At 43.3% G+C, this 14,789-nt stretch overlaps 1 long non-coding RNA gene across 1 annotated transcript; it reads left to right on the top strand.

Annotated features, from left to right (window-relative positions):
* The first annotated feature begins 13,005 nt into the window (after positions 1–13,005).
* Positions 13,006–14,525, top strand: LOC129367279 (uncharacterized). Its single transcript, XR_008606695.1, has 3 exons — positions 13,006–13,359; positions 13,755–13,932; positions 14,394–14,525. It is a non-coding gene; the product is annotated as an uncharacterized LOC129367279 (long non-coding RNA).
* The last annotated feature ends 264 nt before the right edge of the window (positions 14,526–14,789 follow it).

Here is a 14,789-nt window from a genome sequence, read left to right as displayed (position 1 = left end):
TTACAGGTTACAAGTTGCTTTCATGGATTTGCCCCAAGAAAAGCAACTCCACCGCATCGACATTTTGCTGCTTCCAACAACCAAATGTTAAAAACACTGTGGAACCAGCTTAATTTGCCGCACGCGAATTAAGCTGCGCGACCTTTGAGTGCAATAAAGATCAAGAAGCAGAGGGCTTGAGGGTTTCTTTACAGGAGAGGGATGTCCAAATGAAGTTTGTTTTGTGCTTAATAGCTTGTAAAAAGAAAAGAAAGACAACAACTCTAAAAAAAGAAAAATCGGGTCAAATGTGTCTTCTGTCAAAAGAGGGGAAGAAATACATTGCAGCAATATCCCAATCCATTAAGAGAGGACGTTGTATGAAAGTTGCTTCTTTGAGTAACTTTTTAGAAAATCCAGCTGGTTTTCTTCCTTTTTTGGGTCTAATTTAGCTTGACGCCCTTGACAAGGTGCGTCAAGTTCATTTGAATGACACATTTTAGCAGTAAGGCAGGATGAAGTGCTTTACATCAGACATTTTCATAATATGTTAGTGCTTTATGTAATACAGTTATGAATTATGAAGCAAACCTGTGTGGAAACTTGCACTAATCATTGCAACTAATGAAAAACCTCTGGAAGAGTTTCTCTAGATCTTGCAGGGACGTTAGCTCCTTAAGTCTGGAAATGTTCTTCAGGTGATAGAAGGCCGACTTTGTAACTGTCATTATGTGACTCTGAAGGCTCAGGTCAGAGTCCATCATGGTCCATTTTGGGCCTGGTTTCTGTCTGTAATAACTGAAGCTGATCCTGGATTCTTCCTCTTTGGGTCCAAAGATTAAATGTCCAGTTTTGTTTCTGTGCAGCTGAAGAAAGTTATGGCTCATCCACACATTTTGTCCATCCTGAGCATCTGATCAGAAGAAATGCACCACTGTAAGTGTGGAGCTGTATACGTTGTGCTATTTAGAGTTGGTATTCTTCACGTTTTGGTTCCAGGGTGTTTATAAGAGCTGCTGTTGTTTCTTGATCCTCTCAAACCAAGTCTTCCCATTTTTTCGCAGACATCACCAGGCGATTGTTCTAATCATCGGATATTTTCTGTTTTTGGGGCCATTCGAACAAACCAAGAGAAGGTTGTCACAAAGCACCTAAAACCTTCACGCCCCATTCTGAGGCTCAGTTTGACCTTCAGGAAACGGTTTCCAGCACTTCCTGTCGCGTCAGCGCGGTGCCTTGCTTCGAGCGATCGGCTGAGGACGGTGTACAGTGAGTGTGCCCGGTTCCACAGCTGGTTGGTGGAAACTTCATGAAACGCAGTTGATATAAAACCATGTCCAGACGGTGGTGTAACCATGGAGAAGCTAAACGTCTCTAATGACCTGAAGCTGGGAGCCTTGCTGATGTTTGGGACTGAGAGTGAAATGGAAACATCTTTTGTCTCGTCTTCTTGCTTCTTTGACGCAGAATCTGAGTGGGATCACCATTATTAAACATTTACAGCAGTTATGTTAATAATCACAAATGTCGGCTATCCTCAAGTTTCAAACAAATATTTGAAAGTTAAAATGTTTAAAAAAAACAAAAACTGATCATTTCGTTCCTTCATTCTTCATTTTCTTTGAACAGCTTCTTCTGAACTTTATGTTGTAATCTTAGGTTACGAGACCAGCACACACAGACACACACACACACACACACAAAAGGAAATAAAACAGAATTGTCCTTCTCGTCTTACTGACTTGCTTTTACGCCAAATGAAAGACCTAAAAGCACACAATTGATTTTTGTAGGTCCTTTTCACATGCTGTCTCGTTTAGCAGCTCTGATTTCTTACTTTCATGAGAGAGAGAAAACAATCTATTTGGAAATGGTTGGTTGAAAATGCACATTGTTTAATGAAATGATCTGTAATTGCTGTTCATCTCTTGGTGCAGCCCTGTGGAGTCATCTTACCCAGAGACCTTAATGATTTCCATCCTCCGTGAAGCTAGAGCTCGCCCACCCAAGATTTCACTCTGTTCTTTTTTTTTTTTTCTGTCTCCCAGATAATGACTGCTATTTTTTTTAGGTATGCTAACCAGAAATTGTCTCATTTCTGTTGTAAATAGAAATGAAGATTCAATTTGAGTGGCATTTAAAGCAGGACAGGGAGTAGTAAAAAACAAAAACAAAAAAATACATTTGTCATTAATTTCTATAGGCTTAAAGCTTTTTAGTTTACAAAAATGTTTTTTATTATTTTTTATAGCTACCATGTCGTGACAGTGTAATACGAGTCAAATAATCTGTGACTAATTTCCTCCACCTCCTCAAGCTACCGTTGACCTCTGCCCCCAGTCAGAAACAACCAATCAGAGCCAGGAGGCGGGTCTTAATTCTGAAAATTAATCTCATGTACTCACTGCTAAATGTGCTAAAAGCAGAGAAAACTGTTTGTCTCCAGGTGGCCATCCTAACTAGCCCTAGCATTCGTGTGTGGCTATGTTGTGATGATCCAGCTGCAGGAGAGTGATTGACAGCGCTAAGACCCGCCTCCTGTCTCTGATTGGTTGTTTCTGACTGAGTGGTTGTTCTCTGCAGATATTTCTCCTGATTGATATTTCCCCCCCCCACATATCATCTGTCAAAAATATGTTTACATACTGCAGCTTTACAATAAATATGTATAACTTTTCACAGCTAGCTGCATTTTAAATTTAGTTTATATATACAAAAACTTGCAAAAGTCTGAAAAAGAAAAGATGGGACGAGGAGGTGAGTGGAAGAGCAGTGAAACGTTTGGGGTTTTTGGAACAGCAGCAGTTTATCGGCTCTGTTGTCTTTGTGGCTCAACAGCAGAGCCTCGGGGTCGGGCGGGGTCATGTTGTGATAGGAGATGACTGCGCGGAGCGGGGACTATTTTACACCATCCAACATTTTCAGTCCTCCATCGTAAAGACAGCCCGATCACACAGGAGGGAAATGTTCGGACGTCAACGAGGTAAACGCCTGAATAGTCAAGGAAAAGGTTGTAGATTTGGGGAGGATCCAAATCTGATTCCAGAGCAGTTTAGTCAAAAAGATGAGACACTTTTTGAAGATGCGTTGTACTTGAATTTGTCCCGTTCTTTTAGAAAATCATCTTCACTACAACTGTAGCTGAAGAGGAATGGTGTCATAAAATGGTGGTGGTGAGGTGGTGAGGCAGACGCTGGAGACCCAGGTAGGTGTATGGTGAGTAATTTAATGAAAATAAGTCCACAAAAACACAGAGTCAATAAACAATAGTCCGCGGCCAGGCAGCACGGCTGAGCAGAAGCCAGGGCACACCGGTAGCAACTGGTCTTAAGGGCGGCACAAAAACAACGACAATCTGACAAACAACGACAAGGACCCGACGAGGAACAAAGGACACAGGAGGGACTAAATACACTGAGGGTAATCAGGAGAACAAGACACACCTGGGAACAATCAAGGGGAAGACAGGACAACGAGGAGAACTCAGGACACAGAAACTCAGAATTAAACACAGAACCTGACAGTACCCCCCCCTTAAAGGGCGGCTACCAGACGCCCAAAACCAAAATCCAAAACTCAAAAACCAGGGTGGGCGGAGGGGCGACGGAAGGAGGGCCAGAGTCCAGAAAACAAAAAACTACCCACAAAAGGTGGGCGGAAACACAAGGAGGGGCCAAGAGTCCAAAACTAAACAGAAAGAGGGCAGAGGCGTCGAGGGGGGTCCGGAGGGCGTCCTCGGCGCCCGCGGCAGACCCCACAGGGGAGGTCCGGAGGGCGTCCATGGTGCCGAGGAACACTAGGGGGCACTGGAGGAACACTAGGGGGCACTGGAGGAACACTAGGGGGCACTGGAGGAACACTAGGGGACACTGGAGGAACACTAGGGGACACTGGAGGAACACTAGGGGACACTGGAGGAACACTAGGGGACACTGGAGGAACACTAGGGGACTGGAGGAACACTAGGGATCTCGGAAGGAGCACTAGGGATCTCGGAAGGAGCACTAGGGATCTCGGAAGGAGCACTAGGGATCTCGGAAGGAGCACTAGGGATAGAGGTTGCCGGAGCAGTGGCACGAGGAGCAGAGTCCACGGAGGCCGGAGCGGAATCCGGCGGAGCAGGAGCCGGAGCCGGAGCGGAATCCGGCGGAGCAGGAGCAGGAGCCGGAGCGGAATCCGGCGGAGCAGGAGCCGGAGCCGGAGCGGAATCCGGCGGAGCAGGAGCAGGCCGGAGCGGAATCCGGCGGAGCAGGAGCCGAAGCCGGAGCGGAATCCGGCGGAGCAGGAGCCGGAGCCGGAGCGGAATCCGGCGGAGCAGGAGCCGAAGCCGGAGCGGAATCCGGCGGAGCAGGAGCCGGAGCCGGAGCGGAATCCGGCGGAGCAGGAGCAGGAGCCGGAGCGGAAACCGGCGGAGCAGGAGCAGGAGCCGGAGCGGAAACCGGCGGAGCAGGAGCAGGAGCCGGAGCGAAACCGGCGGAGCAGGAGCAGGAGCCGGAGCGGAAACCGGCGGAGCAGGAGCAGGAGCCGGAGCGGAATCCGGCGGAGCAGGAGCAGGAGCCGGAGCGGGGTCCGGCGGAGCAGGAACGGCAGCCGGAGCGGGGTCCGGCGGAGCGGCACGAGGAACAGACGCTGGGGCTGGAACTGGAGCCGAATGTCTTTCCTGGACGAACTCATCATAAAGTTCAAAAACTAGCTCCAGCATGGAAGAGTCCCTTTTAAACAACTTGAAGAGGTGATTGAAATCTTCCTCTGAATTTATTTGGAAACCGGCTGGAGTTAGAAACGGAGGAGCGTTGATGGTGGCTGTCGGGGCGTGAATTTGTGAATTCGCCATGTCATAGTCCGACGGTAGTCCCATTTCCTCCAGCAGCAGCGGAGAAGGCAGGATCTCTACATCCTTGTAGAGATTCTTCTGTGCCAGCTCCAACTGCTGCTGGATCCAGTCCTCACGGTCCATCTGGGCTCTGTATCTCTTACGCCTCACCATAATTCCTTTTTTGGTCGGGTCCTTCTGTCATAAAATGGTGGTGGTGAGGTGGTGAGGCAGACGCTGGAGACCCAGGTAGGTGTATGGTGAGTAATTTAATGAAAATAAGTCCACAAAAACACAGAGTCAATAAACAATAGTCCGCGGCCAGGCAGCACGGCTGAGCAGAAGCCAGGGCTCACACCGGTAGCAACTGGTCTTAAGGGCGGCACAAAAAACAACGACAATCTGACAAACAACGACAAGGACCCGACGAGTAACAAAGGACACAGGAGGGACTAAATACACTGAGGGTAATTAGGAGAACAAGACACACCTGGGAACAATCAAGGGGAAGACAGGACAACGAGGAGAACTCAGGACACAGAAACTCAGAATTAAACACAGAACCTGACAAATGGGCCACATGACATATTTACAAAAAGAAAGCCATGACTTATTAATTAGAAGTTTCTTAAGAAAACAGCTTAAAAAGAATGAAGGATCCATTGACTCAGCTTCAATATTGAGGCTGCATGTCAACCACGTTTAGACATCATGCATCGTTTGGTTCATCGACCTTTCAGGAATATATGGGAGATTGTCGGTAATTTCTTAATATTGATGAAAAATGCAAGTACCATTGACAGCTTATTTCACTTACAACACGGGAAAACAGCATAAAGTCATTTTTGACTTAAAGAAAGCACCTTTATCTTAATGAGAAATTAACTTTTGTCTTAACATTAATTACTAAGATTTTGCACTAAAAACCAGGTCAAAACCACTTGGTAAGATTTTGTTTTTGCAGTGGAGTGGTGCCACTTCTGACCTTAGTGCTGACAGAATATCATTGAGTTAGACCAGGGATGGAGTTTAGTTGTCCCCATACACACACACACACACACACACACACACACACACACACACACACACACACACACACACACACACACACACACACACACACACACACACGCACACACACACACAAAAATCACCCCCATAAAAAACATCCTGTAATTATGTTACATTTCCTTTTTATAAGGAAATGTCGCTCATTGTCACATTTTTAGTTTTCAGTATAAACGGGTTTTATGCTGCATTTCCTCTTAATGCTCCATCTTGGAACACTTGACTGCTGCAGGCCCGTTTTTTTTTTGTTTGTTTTTTATTCACCCTGACCTTTCGCCTCTTTGACACGTGACCTTTGCTCTATTTCGGGCTCCACGTTGTTGTCAGCTTTAATTACGTGTCTCCTCTCTGTCTTCGCTGGTTTTAATTTTAACTCCCCCGTCGCAATCAACATGTTTCGACTTCGTTTTACGAGACTTTCTCTAAATCAGTCTTGACCTTTGTCTCTTAAGCCAGACTGCGTCCAAGGGAATTTCTGGCATGATTATGTTCAGAATTATTTATAGATCTTATCTTTCCGTGCTCCACCTCTGTCGTCCGTCCACCGAGCGAACAAATATCTTTTGAGCGTCCCGCCGTGTTTTTTTTCCTCCCGTCATCGAACTGATGGCGGTGGAGTCGTTGAACTGCATTCCATATTGTTGTTCTTTTGTGTTTTTTTTTTTTTTTTTTTTGTCTTGTTTTGTTTTCGGGGCATGAATGAAGCAGATTTTAACACAGACCAGCAAGATGGAAAACAGGAAAGGGGGGATAAAGCGGAGGGAAGGAGATGGAAACTGATGAGGAGAAATTTGGACCAGTTTGTTCTTTCTATGAAAAGGTGTTTGTTTGTTTTCAGCCTTAGTGATTGTTGGTAACTTTACATGGTGGAAAAGTAGTACAACAATAGCATTTATGGGGTTATTATTAGGAAGAATAGCTTGTCGTAATAATATTAAAAAAAAAAAGGTCCAAGTCTTGCCTGTCATGATGAACAGTCTGAGTAATTGGTGATGTTTGGGTGTCATTATCCAGGACTGTGTCGATAATGGCCGACTAGTTCTTGTCAGGTTTCCAACTTGCAGCATAGCTTGATGAAATGAACCCGAATTGAATATGAAAGCAACTGACAAGGAAATAAAAATGTATCCGAGAGGAAAACCAAAGATTGAAGGAAAAGCAAGAATAAACTGATAAGCTGAGCATAAAACAACCAAGGAAATAATCAAAAGTGCAAACACGCCCAACCAACAACGGCTTTCTGTCTGCACAAATTATTATTGTTAGTCCGAATGGAATTCTCTGTTTCTTAATTTATTTATTTTTCAGGTATTTTGCATTCTGGAGTTACTCAACTAGCTTAAAAAGAAACAATGGAAATCTACCTTTTAATGACGTCTCCCCATTGACTGTAAATGATTAGCTTGTTTAAACAAGAGACTGTCAGGCTGCTTTAAGTACTCTGGACTTTCCTGCTGTGTTTCTTTTTTTTTCTTTTCTTTTTTTCCAGTGGGCATTCACCCTAATCCATATTTGTTTTGGCTTTTGCGTTTTCACCGTGGTTTGGCCGCTCGTCTTTGCAAAACCCATCCGTCTTTTTCCTACCCGGCGTGGTTTGGTGCTCCTCTTTCCCCGCCGATGGTGGGTGGAGGTGGGTGGGGTAGGGAAACTCGCCGAGTGACATTTTGGGCAAAGCACCGGGGAAGGAAAGCTCACCATGAATCACAGCTCAGACTGTACGCAGACTGTTTTGAAGTCCACTTTTAGCCGTTACCCAAAGAAAAATGTATGATTTTTCATACAGGGTGGAGTCTGTCTCGTGTCTGCAATATTTTATTACACTAATACAATTGGCTCCGTTTTATTAGGATGTAATTTTCTTCAGCTTCAGCCGTTTTTTTCTTCTTCTTTTTTTTGAACATCTGCACTTCAGTTCTGCTCATCTACTCAAAGCGCCGGCGGACACAAGTCCATTTCCTCTGACATAAAACAATCTCCAAACGACGACGGAGCCGCCCCTGGCAAATATGAAACTTTTTTTTTCTTCTTCTTTCCACAAAGAGACACAAAGACTTCGCATCTGTCTCCCTGAGAATGATTGTGATGAAAAGCTTAATCTTGTTAGACTCTGTGCAGAAGAGACTCGGCCAGCAGGTGCAGTCGGTTTAATGAGTTTACCTCGGAGACCAAGCGCACAAGGTCAGCTATGTGAGAGAAACACACAGACGAATGAACACCGACTCTTGTTGAACTGGCTCTTTATCCGCTCCGTCGCTCGCTGTGCGCTGGAGGCTCATTATAATGATACAGAAATAAATAAAAAGTTGTTTTAGGGAATTCATGTTTTTTCTATGGAGCTAAATTGGGGCCATAATAGCTTTTTTGAAAGAAAAAAACAAACAAATGAAAACTAAGAAAAGGAGAGATTTGAAACAACCCCCCCCCCCCCTAAGAAAAGCTTGAAACAAAACAAATGTTTGTAACTGAGAAATTGTTTTGAAAGTCAGAAAAAAGTATTAAAATGGAAAGTAAAGATTTGAAATTGTAAAACAGCAGCGCGGTTGTGAACGGCATGTAAAAGAATAGTCTCTTTAGGCGGCGAAATCAATTGTGGTACAAACTTTCGTGGCAATAGTTTTATAACAAGTTTCGCAAATGACCTGATTTTGTTCGACGTCCTCCATATAAAATCCAAACCACTGCCAGACGATTGATCCAGCGCGGTTCGGAACCAGACGGTTCATCTGATCCCTCTTCAGTCTCATTCACACCTCAAACGCTCGCTGTCACCATGTTGTTTGTTTTCTGATTGGTAGAACATTTTCAGGTTGGAAGGTGGAGGGACTAGCGATGCGTTCATGGGGTGTCGGATAAACCGTGCTAGCAGTGAATTTGACAGTGAAAGTTTATACTCGATAGGTGCGATGTAGCCATTTTAACTATTATGAATTGAAAATATTGTGATACATTGAGTATACTGGATACATCGCCCAGCCCTGGTCGATAGTTTTCATTTATCGTGCGATTCATTGGCTTATCGTTTATCCTGACAGGCCTGTAAATGACATCAATGGAGACGTTCTGCTGTGATGATGTTCTGGAGGGGGGAGTGTCAGAAAGAGTAGGAGCTTCTTAAAGGAACAGAGGCCCGATTAGATAGGGCTAAATTGCTGATTTTTTTTAAAAGTTGTTTTTGATTTGTACCACATTGAAAGCAACGTGGTTACTTGACTGTGGCTTAAATCAAGAGCCTGGAAAATACATAATACTCTCCCTTTAAACGCACCCACGTGTTCTCCACACAACTTTGTGGTTGTGCACTTAAGGAAGTAATGGGGTCTAACCTGGTCAAGGGTTTATGTAAAAAGCCCAGATCCGGATTAGACCAAAGCATGTTCATGTGTTACAATCATGAACATGTCCAGACCCGAATCCAGCTGGGAATTGGTGTCAAAACTTGAAAACTCGATGTTCAGATGGTTTCTATACGAAGCTTGAACTTTATTTATTCATTTGTTGTTTTATTTTTACATAGAATAATGAACAATAGGGGGCTGCAAAATGTATTTATCTGAAGCTGTGAATAATCACGCAAGCTACAATTTCCACATTTTTTATAAGCAAAACATTTTAAAAACAAATAATTTTCCTTCAGCCTCAGGCTGATTTACATTTTTCTCCTTCTTGATCTTGTTCTTTTTGTTTTCCATTATTACAAGTGAGTTCCTCAACAATCCAGGCTGAGGTCTTCAAAGTCAATTATTGACCTTTTATGACCTTCAATAGACCTTTATAGGCTTTTAAGAAACAAGCCCCATAAGCCACCAAAATAATGAATTACTAATCCATGCTCAGCAATGATTTCTTTGATGCATTTAAGGGTTTTATTGACTAAATGTCAGTCACGTTTTAGCAAAGCCATACATATGGTGAGAAAACGTGAGCTTGCAGGTGAGAGATTGAATGCTGGAGCTCAGCTCCAGCCATGTGGGACCTGCTGAGAGGAGATATGAAAGAGTTTCCTGCTGAGAAAATAGCAACATCCCTTATTAGTCGTCTCGATAGAAACCAGCCAGAGATGTTTCCGCCGCCGGCGCAGAACTCGTGGCAACGAGATGAATCTGCAGCAGGGCGTCGCTACGGCCTGGTCTTCCAATTTAGGGTCTGTTCAAATAAAAACAATAAATCGCAAAGTTTTTCTTTTATGTTTTTGTGGACGCTTGTTTTACTTTTGCATCAGTCGTTTGATGCAGGTTTGTAAAACGGCTGCCGCATGAGTTACATCTTTTAGTTGCATTTGTTTGCTCTGAAATCTGCTCTGAAACAGTCTGCGCCTCTGCTCCCATTATCCAATTTTTTTTAAATTTCTTTTTGTTTCATCTAGAGTTTCTCTCTAGTGCTCATGTAAGACACTGACTGCCAACAACAAATCCAGAGAACCACTTAAAAATAAAGCCGTCATATGTTGGATCATATGTCGCAGTGTTTTTACACCGTGTTCCAAATTATTATGCGAATTGGATTTAAGTGTCATAAAGATACATTTTGGGTTGTGCTATTAAATTTATAGATGGTATTGGTTTTTTAATTTTTTTTAGTGCTCTAATAATAATAATTAATTTCAAAGAGCTAGTTGATTAGTTTGCCTGATGAGCTCAATTAAAGGAAGGATGTTCCACATTATTAAGCAGGCCACAGGGTTCAAGCAATACGAGAAAGAGAAAGGAAAATCATCAGCTATTGTAGTGTCATATGACAAGGTATGAAAACATTAGATATTTAGCAAAAACTGAAGCGTTATTATTGTGGCAATCATTTGTGGCCGATTCAGAACAAAGATGTGTTTGTACAGGTAAAGGTTAATGAGGAAGGTTTCTGTTAGTCAAATTTATGGGATTAAGAGAGCAGCTTCACAAGCAGAAACGGAAAAAACAGCTTTTTATTTCCGTTATAAGTGAAAGAATCTGCCAGTGGAGCTAATATTTATTTATTATCTGTATTTGAAAACTGAAATGATTGATTTGATGAGAGTATCTGAAATCTTTCAATTAAAGAACTTCCTCCACTTTCCACGCTGGCGCATTTAACGCACTCGTGAAGTAAATTGGAGTAAATTGCTCAAAACGTTGGGGAAATGAAACGCAGTCAGAGATTTGATCTCGATCTGAGTCAGACCGCCTAAAAACGGTCCGCTTGCAGCAAACCTTTCATGTGTTTACGCTCGGACATGCCAGCATGTTAACTGCCGACACAGATGAAATATCTCACTAACGACGCAGAGATGACACCAGTCAGAAATGTGGGTGGCAAGTTAAATGAGAAAGCAAAAACAAAGTTAAATATTTTGCGGTTAGAAATGTTTTAGTTTCCCCCCCATTTTCTACATTCAAAGTAAATCTACCTAAAAACGTTTTCAGTACATTGGCTTGCGGCTTTACCTCAGACCGGAAGGAGAGAAAAAAAAACATATTTTGAAATCTCAATGGAGACCTAATTGGACTTAGGTCTGGACTTTGACTAGGCCCTTTAGCACATTCATAGGCTTCGATCTAAACACTTCCACTATTTTTCTCAGGGCCTTTTTCTGTTTGAAGACAAAACTCTCGTCTTTGTTTGGTTTCTGCTCCGTCTTTGAGTCTCTGCTTCAGCTGAAGGAAATGATTCCCACAGCCAGTCGCTGCTACCACCGTGCTTCACTGTGGGGATTCTGTGTTGAGCTTGGTCTGCACTGTGCATTTTCCACCACATGTGACATTTCACATTTCGGTTCACTTGAGTTTTGTTGAACTAAACCACCTTTATCCACATAATTGCTGCTGATCCTGCGTGACTTCAGGGAAACTGCTAATAACGTTTTTTATTTTTCTTAAAACTCTTCTCAATGAAGGTCAACTAGTGGTTGTCCTGTTGGCTGATTCTTCAGTCGTCATGATGCTGTTTGTTCTCCAATAAACCTCTGCATTTATAGTGAGATCAAGTGGAACAAAGCAGACTGTTTATTTAAGAGGGGCACACGGCCCCGTTAGGTTTCAGGGATCTTGAAAGCGAGGGAGTCGAAGTACAAAGTCAGATTTTTAATGGGAAAACGTGACAGCTGTGAATCATGTTCCTTCTTACAATGACACGCCAGATTTTCTTGGTTTACCACTTGAAAACACAATAAAACGCACTGCCTGGCCACCACCTGGATTTAACTGAGCAAATCGGTACCAGCCTCCGATTGGATAATTACTGAACCGGTGATTTTGTATCTGCTGGCAACAAGTTATTTAACCCCAACAGGTTCAACGAGTTGCTCCTGTTGGTTTCCAGCTCTTGGGTGGCCCTCCCCATTCTGATGCTGCCCTGGGTCAGTGCCACAGTTTGAGATTTTATTTCACTTTTCTGTACCAATGTTTTCAAACATTTGGTGCATAAAAATGTTTTATTATTTCAAACCAAACATGTTCCCAGGTTGTTTTTATTCAGGAAGTTTTAAAAGAAGTCATTTTGTTTTTAAACGTTCATTTAGAAATGTCCTTCTCCATTCATTTCCTGTGGACCTTGTGCGATGAGGCGACAGTCACTCGTCAAAATCTTTCAGGACAATCGCATGCGGCGACGTTGCATCGCTGCAGCCGTCATCCGTCCCTTCAGTTGCTGTCCTCTCTTCGGATCGGAAACGAAATCAGCTCTTGCTCTTTTTGCGTCGCTCGGTTTCTGTTTGAATTCGCCGACACCACCAACCTGCCTGTCCTCTGTGCCGGCAGAGGCCCGGCCCTCCAGGTCACCCTAACCCTAACCTCCTCAAAAGAAGACAGCTGAACTCACTTCCCCTTTTAGATCTTGAAGACATCCAGCCGCTTCCCTCCGAACCCAAGACCAAGAAACTGATAGGCATTTCTGATTCCAACCTAAACTTCTGCTCCTAAATCCACCAGTGAGATTAATCAGCTGCAGTGTTTCTGCACCTAATCTCAGGTCTGCTTTTCTCATATGGCGTGTTAATGACCCTCCTCCCCCCCTCCAGGCAGGCAGAGCGCTGACTGACTGACAGATGGAATTATGAATGCACAAAAACTCTGGCAACTTTTTCCTGCAAGTACCTCATAACTTTTGTCTTCCTTTTTCCTTTTTTTTTTTAAATCAAAACCATGCCGGGGACTTGCCTCAGACTTTTCCACCGTGGCTCCTCCTATACATGCTCGAAGAGGAATTAAAGCAGTGCCTTCTTCTTCTTCTTTTTTTTCAAACAGTGGAAAGTTTACACAAAGGAAAGCCTTTAAACCTGGAGCCCGACTCTCTCTTCTTTCTTAATACTTGCGAGATGAAATCAAACTCCCTTTTTGAAAGTTACATGTCAAGTCTCCCGTCCTTCCTTCCCTTTCTCTCTGTGTTCTCTAAACCTGTCCAGCTTTCCTCCCCTGCAGCATCAGCCGTTCTGCTGCGGGTCTTAATAAATGCTTCCTGGGGGTTTTCATGGGAGAAACGGCGCAGCGAAGGAGACGCTGCCAGACTAAATACAGGAACTTGGAATCTAGGTAAGATGTAGTGAAGGTGTGGTCTTGATGGATATCTTTAACTGGTTAAGCTTCTTTTTTAGTGTTGCTAATAAACAGCCATATTTGTATCTTTGCCACAAATTATTATTTGTGTCTGATTATTTTTCACAGTTCCATGCAAATGTCACACGGTCATGATCCCCGCCGATAATGATGACGATGTTTATAGCTGTCAAGTTGCCAACATAAGGAACTAAATCTTAAATGTGTGCTTAATGTACAAAAAACTTTATACAGTGCTACGATATTAATTGTCAACACAAGGACAATTAGATTACAAGGTCAAATGCTGCATTACTTTTCACAGGTTAGGAGAAAGTTTTATTTAAAGAAATACAGCGAGGATTTATGTTAAGTCTTTGCATTTTTTCCAGGCATTGGAAGAGAGAGTGAAAGAAAATCCAGTTCTCCTTGGCTACATGGGAAGGAGTGCGTTGTTGTTTACTTGAACGCAAATGCAAACGGATTTCCAAAGAATGGTGAAGGAGAATCGATCTGAATTGGTCATCACTGAAATGCTTAAATCTGCAGTATGAACAAAATGATTTTCAGGTATTTGTCAAAACTTCTACTACATGGTGAATAAATTGATCTCTGCCTCCTTCCTGTGGTCCTACTGCCATCTGCAGAAACAACCACTCAGAGCCAGGAGGAGGGTCTTAGCGCTGTCAATCGCGCTTTCTCAAAGTCCAAACGAGTGAGAAAAAACTTCTTGTTAAAAACCCTTTATTTGCCACCGTTGGTGTCTGTGCTAACTTGCCTGTGCGTTCATGACAGGTTCAGGTGCGGGGAAGGAGCTGCAGCTTAGCAGAGAGCAAGAAGTGATTGACAGTGCTAACACCTTCCTCCTGGCTCTGTTTGGTCGCTTCCTTTGTATTTTTTTTTTCTCAGTACTTTGTACTATGAATACCTAACTGAACTGTGTTTTTGTTTTTTCATCACATTTTTCATTGCGTCTGTTCACGTAATTTACTTCTTGTTTTTTTGTTTTTTTTCACATCACAATACAAAAGGTGGAGGAGCTCAGTTTCTCCCGTCTCGTCTGCGTCACATTATTCTGTCACGACGCAGCGGCAGTGTGAACAAATCCGCGAAAAACAGATTGCTCATAAAAGTCACTCGCTTTGAACTGGACTAATTTTGGGAGGAACGAAGAATAAAGCGCAAATGTGCAAAAAACCCTTTAGTGGTTTCATTGTTGTGAGCACAGAACTGGGTGGTCACTTTCATTTTCCGAGACGAGGTCCAACAATAGTAAACCCTGACAAAGCAAACTGCTGGCTTTAGCTTCCACGCAACTTCACTGTCCTGTGCATTAAGCTCCAAATCCACAGTTGCACAAAATCCACCCGGTTCCCTCCACCTACACACGCATTCTCTGTAGTATTTCTCAAGTCCTCATGGACTCG

This window comes from Poeciliopsis prolifica, unplaced genomic scaffold (assembly GCF_027474105.1).
Source record: "Poeciliopsis prolifica strain line A6 unplaced genomic scaffold, Auburn_PproV2 SCAFFOLD016, whole genome shotgun sequence".
Classification (NCBI taxonomy): Eukaryota; Metazoa; Chordata; class Actinopteri; order Cyprinodontiformes; family Poeciliidae; genus Poeciliopsis; species Poeciliopsis prolifica.
The sequence above is the reverse complement of the archived record's forward strand: the minus strand, read 5'-3'. Positions and strand labels throughout refer to the sequence as shown.